The sequence below is a fragment of the Pinus tabuliformis genome, chromosome 9 (assembly GCF_031772625.1).
Source record: "Pinus tabuliformis cultivar Carrire ecotype Pingquan chromosome 9, CPIR1, whole genome shotgun sequence".
Lineage (NCBI taxonomy): Eukaryota > Viridiplantae > Streptophyta > Pinopsida > Pinales > Pinaceae > Pinus > Pinus tabuliformis.
The window spans coordinates 1,285,355,729-1,285,365,080 of NC_142307.1; positions in this window are offsets into that span (position 1 = coordinate 1,285,355,729).

Sequence of the window (9,352 nt, forward strand, 5' to 3'; positions counted from 1 at the left end):
AAAATATTCATTAGTTATCTAGAGAAGTAGTTCACATAGACACAATGATTATTAAAGAAAATACAACACACATTCAACAATATGAGCACCAAATCCAATGAAGTAGTTCAATTTCTTTAGTACTTATGAACATAACATATACCACAAACATCCAAAGAATAGTCTTACAACATTCATGATACATGCATGAAAATGTGTTGGCTCAATGAGCTTAAATTATTAGGTGAAAGATCCAAGTACACAATTACAATGGTGAGCCACTAGCTCCAACAGTTGAACATTAAGTCACTTCTTGCTTCTCCAAAGAATAGTATTCTCTCCTATGCCAAGTTAGAGAAGCCAAGGCTACCCCTCCAAAGCCTAAGCCTCGAAATCATTTTTCTTGAGTTATGAGGTTGTATTTATAATAAGAGGAATGACCTTTCATATCCTATATGACTCTTGAGCTACCCTCATGACTCTTGGACTTCTACATAACCTTTTTACTTCCATAATACTTTTTGACTCCTAAATTGACGTTTGAACTTCTATAATATTTTTTTGTCCACATGTGAATTTTCATATTCCACATGTGATTCTTGGACTTCCACACATTTACATTTTGTCATTTTATTGAAAACAAATCATAACATTCCACATGTTGATGTGGTAAGGCACATGGACACATATGACATTATGATGACACTTATTCAAGTCACAACTTGATAATTATGAAATGGAACTTCATGATGATGTGGTAATGCCAAGCTCCTCCATTTATTTCTTTGTCTTCAATATTCATGAAAGATATGATTTGTTCTTCATCTCCACCCTCCAAAGGGTCTTGGATCAACAACAATACCTTCTAAGTTATCATTCAATGTCTTCATTCTTTCATGGACCAATATATGCTTCATGTCTTAATGATGGTTCTTATTTGTGCTCCTTCTCTACAGTTGCTTCTTTGTGTATTATCCTTAATATCTTCCTTGAGCATCACCTTGCCCTCTTGAGAAGGTATACCTACTAATGAAGATCACTCATGACAAGGAAAAATCAATCTTGAAATCATCTATCCTATCCCTATTGTGGTCATGGAAGAAGCTACTTGTGATAGGCCTATGTAAGAACTAAGGAAGGAAGGCTTGAGTATGGTGCAAGTGAGCTCAATAGTGGTTGAGGAAAGAACAAATTCTCACTAGAACTGCACCATGTGCTATAAGGAAGGGTTCTTGAGGGTTTAGTGTAGTGGGCAAGTGCAAGGAACAATTTAATGAGCTTGCTGAATATGAATGTGCCGTGTTCTAGGATCAAGGGAGTAGAAGACAATGAATGCATAGTTTGAATTGACAGTAACTAAGAGGAGGCCTCACTAAGATCTAGAACTGCACAGTACACTGAGGAAGCAAGGTAGTGCAAGTCTTGGGCACAGTTCACACTTGTAAGAGATAAGGCAACATGATTTCTCATTAAGAATATGTTGTGCATTGGGAGGAGATACAAGACCACAAGGAGGGAATAGAGCGCATAAACAAGGCACAAAGAAAGGCATCATTTCCCATTGAGAGTGCACAGTGTGCTCAACTCGGAGACAGAGGCAAGGCTAACACAATTTTCTTCCACAGTGTTTGTTTGAAAGAGGAGATTATGCAATTCACTGAGGTAGGCAACAAAAGGTAAGTCACTTTGCATATGAGAGGTCTAATGCACCGTGAGAGGTAGGAGACCTTGTATAGAACAATTTTCTTTTGCATAGAGACACTAAAAATGCTCCATGTCCTATACAAGGAAGAATTTCTCAAAACTCAGTGCAATGAGTCAATACAAGAAAGAAGGGTTAGGTGACTATGCTTTGAAGTTTATGAATGTGCAACCATAGGAGATGACCATAAGAAATACTTATCACACAATTCTACGAGGGAGAGATCTCATCAACGAAGCTCATGGATAGGCAATGATCATCACCTAGTGAAGGATTGAAGCTTCCATAACTTGCACTAGGCAATAGGACCAAGAAGACCTCCAAAATGGCTAAGTGTGGGACCAATAGAGTAATAAAGTGAAAATAAGCACTTATTTCTAAGTGTGACAGTTGAGATGACACATTTCAACACTTAGAACACAAGTGTCGAATGTGACCAGAAAGTGCGATAAGTCGTAGGAGTGTCTAGCAAATATTCTAATGATATGTGGGACCATCTAATGTAGAAGAGTGTGCTAGAGCTACCTTTAGTTATGTGCAAATGTGTGACACATCTAGGAGTGATCATAGTTACAAGTGACACTTGTGACCATAAGAAAAAGTTAAAACGACACTTTCAAAAGCTAAATAAATTGAAAGAGATACATGTTAGAGTGAAGAAAACATAAAACTGACACTTGTTAAACTAAAAGCAAGAAAAAGAGATATTCACGAATGTGAAAGCGCCACTTGTGAAAGCAAAGGTGTGCAAAAGAAACAATTAAGAAAACTAACTAGAATGAAGAGACAAATGCAAGCGAAAGTGAGAGGAAGACTATCAATCAAAAGTGTGCATTGACTATTGACATAAGTTCCACAGTGCATTGTACTTAAGCCTAAGCATTCCATAAGAAATATGTGTGTTTGTGAATTCATTAAAGGCTAAGCATGTGTGAGAAAATTACTTTGACACTTAGGATCTTAGAAGAAGACTTAAACATTAGAAAAACATCAATCAACCATGAAGTGACTATGGAATGAAAGATCCTAAGATCCTCAGTAGGCTCCAAATTCAAGTGTAGGATAAATTTTGGAGGGTGCTTTTCGTAGTGACAACACTTGGAGACACACTAGTAGAAGTCCAACTTCTCTATTTAGGTATTATATTTAAGTGCAAGGTCTCATTCTTTTAGGAAGTATTGTCTCATTATGTGGATTATCTTGGCTTCCCCATATGACCCGGTTATTGATATACATTACATGAATTTTTTGGTCTAAAATGGGCCTCAAAAGAAAATGTACAACCAAAATCAATTTTATAAGAACCAATAAGATTTAAGATGGCGATGTAAACCATGTGGGATGATTCACCAGTTTTGGAGTAAATAAGTAAAAGATTAAAAAATAAAAAATAAAAAACTACTTTTCCAACTCATATTTACAACTTATCTCACTATAGTTTTACTCAAATTTCGAGCAGGAGCACTTGTTGTATGTAGAACTCAATTACTCATCCAGGGAGTACCCATGTTGCATACTGTTGATGAACCTTGCTACACAAAAAATAAAAAATACATGAAAAACATGATTACAATCACTTTTTTCATGTATCTATCATTTTTTTGGTAGCGTGGTCCATCGAAAGTATGGAACATGGGTACTCCTTGGACGATAAATTGAATTCTGCATCGAATGAGTGCTCATGCCCAAAATTTGAGTAAAACCATAGGGAGATAAGTTGAAAAAGTAGTTATTTATTTTTTACCTCTAAAGTTTGATGATGTAATCTAATATTATTTTATTATTTCCACTATTATTTTATAATATTCCTTAGGGGGCCCATTATATACCTAGAAATTTCTCTAATGGTCCCCTCTATTCCTTTTCTTGGTTAAACACATTCGCAAAGCCTGCTAGATCACAGTTGTTTCAATTTGGGAGAAGGGTAATATGTAGTTGCAAGTTTAAGATGATCAGAGTTTGAGTTTCATCTCTAGTGTTTCTCTGCTGCCAGCAAGCCTATTTAGTACCCCAGTGGAGTCACTACAGGAATACAAGCATCACTTCGCTGCCAATGAGCCTGTATAGTACCGCAATGAAGTTGCTTGCTTCACCTCTCTGCGTAAGAAGCCTTTCTCTTCTTTCACCCTTTATTTGTTTATTTACTTTAATGTTCTTAGGCTCTTATTTATTTACTAAGGTGGAAGAGGGATCCTGATTTATTGAGAGAAGGAGAGGTTGTTCCTTTAGATATACTTATATACCTCTAACATTGATATGCTCACAATTGATTTTCCCCTTTCCCTTCTCTACTTGATCAGATCAACATGCAAAACATCATTCAATTACTATCCTATGTTAAGGAATGAATATCCTAGAACAAATACATGCTTTATAGTTTGACCAAATACTTTCCATTCGAATGGATCGTATTTTCCATTCAAACATCATTGACTTTAAGAGATATGTAAACCAAAATAGAGAAGAGGGTAATAAATTAGCCAAGAGTTGTTTCTCATCACAATTGCCCTTTTTCAATCTTTGCCACATTGTCTTTTGAGCTAAAAGAGAACAATTTTCATGCAAAGTCTTATTAAACAAAACATGAAATAAAAGACATGAAAAAACAATGAAACAAAATAAAAATAACAAAGAAAATGGAGTATTGAACTAAAAAGAAACATGCAATATAGAGGTGAGAAAATGAAGGAAAGGCTAAAGAGTGCAAGTGTAGGATGAGTGTAAAAGAAAACTAGGATGCATCTAGACCTACTCCTAACCTAACTAGCTACAAGGTCAAGGCTAAGTGTAATGAAATTTCCAACGCAACCACTCCTGACCTACAAACACAAAAATGTAAAAAATCAAAATCAATATAAAGCATTGTGCAAAAGAAAAGATAAAAACTTGAAAAAATTGCACAATGAACTGAAGGTCTTGCTTATTAACAAAAGTATGTGCCATATTGACTGGTTTGAGCTAGTCTCAAACTTTACCTTGTTGATTGAAATGTTGATCATACAAACCTTGAAGGTTGCTTGCAAATGTACATTCATCTATGTTTTCATTTTTTGCAAACATTAAGAAATATCAAAACTTATTATTAGCATAGGAGATTTCCAAGTAGGATTTCTCTAACCATTCGGCGATTGGATCTTGATATTCAAAACAACCAATTTGAAAACCCTGAGACTCATGAGAAAATAATTTTTTAGTTAACACATTCGAATCACAAAGATAATCTCCAGTATTATGATCAGATTGGTTGATTAACATATAAGGTTATCAAGTCTCTATTGGTTCCCTTTGTATCCAATTACATGCAAAACCAACAATATGAAATCTTAGGGCATTAAAAACAATTGTTTTCACCATAAATCTAGGAAATAAATTAGGATACTATGTTGACAAAATATTGGAAACATGTGACAAATAAAACCCAGTATTTGTGTCAACACAAGTGTTTTGATCCGCAGAATGACTCAAGAATTTGCTAACATTCAAGAAGAGAGATTGTACTAGAAAGATGACTAAATTCATGACATACAAAAAAAGGATAAGAAGGTGATTGATCACAGAAGAGTTTGACAAAGAGAAATCCTCCAACCCAAAATGAACTTTGTGTTGATAATCAGAATGACATGCTTTAAGGTTGTAAGGATCTGCTAAATATGTGTTATCCAACCCTTGATCTAATACAAGGAATTCACATGAAAAGGTAATACCCAAACAAGAATCCTTTATCTAATCATAAATTCTATCTTGAGTATTAAGAAGATTAACTCGGGAACGCCGAAATTCCTTCAGGAATGAACTCACACCTAGTGGAGGAACATCAAGGAAACAATTAAGCACGAAAGTATGGATACAACTTAGTTCAGAGATCTCAACAAGATTTTTAGAACCTGACATAACCGTTAGCTGGGGTTGAAGTGCCTCTAATTCCTGACAGGTCTTTGAACTTTCTAACAGTGGATTGTCGAGTTTGGGTGGCTTGGAAAAATCGATAGGTAGACATGCAACACTATCGACAAATGTATCAATGAGAATATTGTTGGTGCGAATAGTTTGATCAGATTTAGGATTAGGCATATTAGACTCTTGATGGATATAACATTTGAATGCACTGATCGAAAAAATCCCTTAATTATGTGGATTTGGAACATATTCCTCATGACTTATGAAAGATTTACAGTTGAATAGATCATGAATAATAGATTCAAGTTTTTGATCCTATGTTTGTAGGATCACACCATCATGTACCTGATTGAAAAAATGACCAACTGGATAAAGATTTAAAGAATTCAAAGGAAATGCTGGTGTAACAGACTTGTCAAACATATCTGGGTACAATGAGTAATGTTTTAGAGGCGAGGAAAGATGAAAAGACTCAGGAGGAGGAGAAACAGTTGTAACTAAATCAGAATGAACTTGTAAGAACAACATATAAATATCATTTTCATCAGTAGAATGGTCAAATAAAGACACACCAATGTGACATTTAGATTAACAAGGACATACCAAAGATTAAAAAATGTGACAACTTACCTCTTCATACTTGATATCTGAAGATGGATGGATTAGAGGAATTTTAGGATCATTCTAGAATTGAAAGAGCATCTCAATCCATAAATGGAGATGGTACAATATGAGAAGCAGGTTCCAAATCGATACCTTGAAAATCCAAGTCCTTAGAGGAAGGAAAGGTATCGTCCTATTTACTTAGGCACTCATCACCATATGTATCAGTGGGAACATGAATGTTAAGGTGATGATTGTCCAAAGTCTCAACTTGAATGCATGACTCAAATTTATTTGACAGGTTATCAGGACTACAATATCGATGATTAGAAAAAAATGCAAGATTATCAACTTGAAAGAGGGAAGAAATATAGGGAATATCTTCAATAATTTTCTCCTCTACATGTGAAATAAAACTACCTTATTCTTCATTACAACCTGAAAAAGCAAGTTTAATGTCATTAAGAGTTAAAGAAGGTTGATCAAGTGGACTAAGGAATAAATAATCAGGAAAGATGGATGGTAGAGGTTGAAGGGTATCCCTTGAGGAAATCATACCTTCTATTAAATTAGATTCAAGGTTAAAGTTATGAGTGTTAATATCATCTTGAAAGGTCAAGGGATTAGTCTTCACCTTAGGCTTCATCAACCACTCCAATATTTCTTCCATCAGATCGAAATCATGGGGGTAGCTAAAGATGGAGAAGACGGATCAACAATTTGATTTACAATTTTCCTAACTTCAACATCATCACAAGGAGACACACAAATTGGTGTTGAAAAAGGAGGAGGACAAGGGACAAAAGGAATAGTGGGTTCCTCCTCATAGATTTGGGGTTTTTCATGATCAATGTAAGTTGGAAGAGCAGAATCATATGGGGGTTCAAATCCAAAAGATTTGATGGGGGAAGGATCAGGCTTCGAAACTTTTTGCTGATAAAATTCTAGTCAAAATATTCTTTAGAAAAATCACAACAAAGGTGAAAAAATCGATTAAGGAAACCCTCTAAAGATTTGAATGACTTCATTCTAAGTTGATCGATTCTATCACATACATCTTGATAATCATACTTGTCAAAGGCTTCACGAAGATCCTTAACAAGTTACACAAAAGAACATATAGAAGTAGTTGGTAATGTATGACACCATTTCTTGATTCAACCTTCAAATGTGAGGGTGAACAATCTGGACATGACATCCTTATAATGTATTCCATTAGAAAGGTAAAGGTAAGCAAATTGAACCACATGTTCAAGGATAGTTAGTTCACCCTTGTCATCAAACTTAAATTGGTACAAGTTATGAACAATTTCCACGGGGATTGTAAGACAAGTTCCTTGGAAAAACATTCTAGGATTATGATTTGGGAAAGAGCCATTTAAGATGAGAGGTTTAAAACAAACTCGACATGAACATCTTGTCATATGGTCCTCCTTCTAGTGCCAGAATGTTGACGGTCTTGGATACTACCAACATACAATGTTAAATTGTAGTAAGAAAAGGATTCATTTGACTTGTGTATTAGTCAAATGGAGAAATTCAAATTTCCACATAAGTAGGATGACTTGAGTTGCAATTAGCAAGAGTGACATGGCTAAGTCACTTAGTTAAATCAGTCAATTTGAGTTTGTGGGCTAGAAGTAGAGTCGTGCATGAGTTGTTTACTAAGATCTAGCAATCTAGTGGAGTTATAGTTAGTGCAACTCAATTATTTGAGCTCTAATAATGAGTAGAACCATTAGAAGTTCAATTGAGTAGTTGTAACTATTGGTAACTCACTGATCTCTCAATTAACTAATCAATTTACTAAAAATAGCTTTAGTCATGCACGCAATTCAAATTTCCTAGTTGAGTGGAGGAAAAAGGCATCATTGTAGTTATTATTGTATACTAGTGAGTGTACAAAGTTTGAATTGAGTAAGTGATCTAATTCTCTTCATAATTGTGAAAGGAAATAAGAGCTTCCATATTATTTAGAAGTAGGAATTGCACAAGGAAAGAGGCATATTTTGCCTAAGTATTGCATAGAGCAGACTCGGAGGAGGAGATCGGAATTGCAGTGCAAATTGAGCTTCAAGGATTGAAGTTGTCATTGTAATAGATCAACGTTCTCATATGATATAATACAAAACAAAGAAGGGTGTTTCCCTATTTGGGTTACCCAGGAAAAATACTATGTTCATTGTGATTGAATGATTGCATGTGTTTTTATTGTATGTTTTCCTTTCTACAAATTGAGTAGAAGAAAATTGTGTCTATTGTTTTTAGTCTGAATTCATTAGTAGCTACAAATTTCAAGTTATTTCTACATGGTATCAGAGCTATTGAAAACTACATAGAAACCAAGTTCCAGATCAATCTCTCAAGAAATTTGTGGTGCAGGAATTCGAGTGCAGGAACAATCTCTTTGAATGGATTGATGCTTTAGTATGCATTGGAGGGAACCTTGAATTTTTGTGCTTGGAAAGATAGGATGGAAGTTGTGTTGGATGATAATGGAGTATTAGAGTAGACAAAAACAAATATTCCAAAACTAGCAGAATTCATATGCACAACAACTTGCTCAGTGGAAGAAAGACACAACAAAATCCAGCAGGATTATTCTGGAGGGTGTCAGAGATCATGTGGTTTCGAATTTTCATGGAAAGGAGACCGCTTTTTCAATGTGGAAAAATCTCACATATCTATTTCAAAGCAACAATGATGCCAGGAAATTGGTATTGAGAGATAAGATCATGAACATTTGAATGGGAAAAAACGAAACTGTTATTCAATACCTATCCATATTCACTCATGTCAGAGATGAACTTGGAGGAGTAAGAGAAAATGTGCCATCATATGAACTTATGAGCTTAGCACTCCTTGACCTTCTGAAGTCCTAGAAGAACTATCAGGATTCAGTTAATGGAAGAGACAACCTCCCAGATTGCGAAAGACTTTAGGTTGACTTGGTGCATGAGGAGATCAAAAGAAACACTAGAGCTGGTGTCAAATCCAAAAACTGATGAGGAAGAAAAAATTGCCTTGTTAGGAAAAGGAAATAAGGCCAAGGGAAAGAATGCCCAAGGCAAGGAAAAATCTAGCCAGAACCATGGCAATAAGAAAGAACTCCGTAAAATCAAATGTTTTCACTGCCATGAATATGGACACTATGCAACCATGTGTTGACAC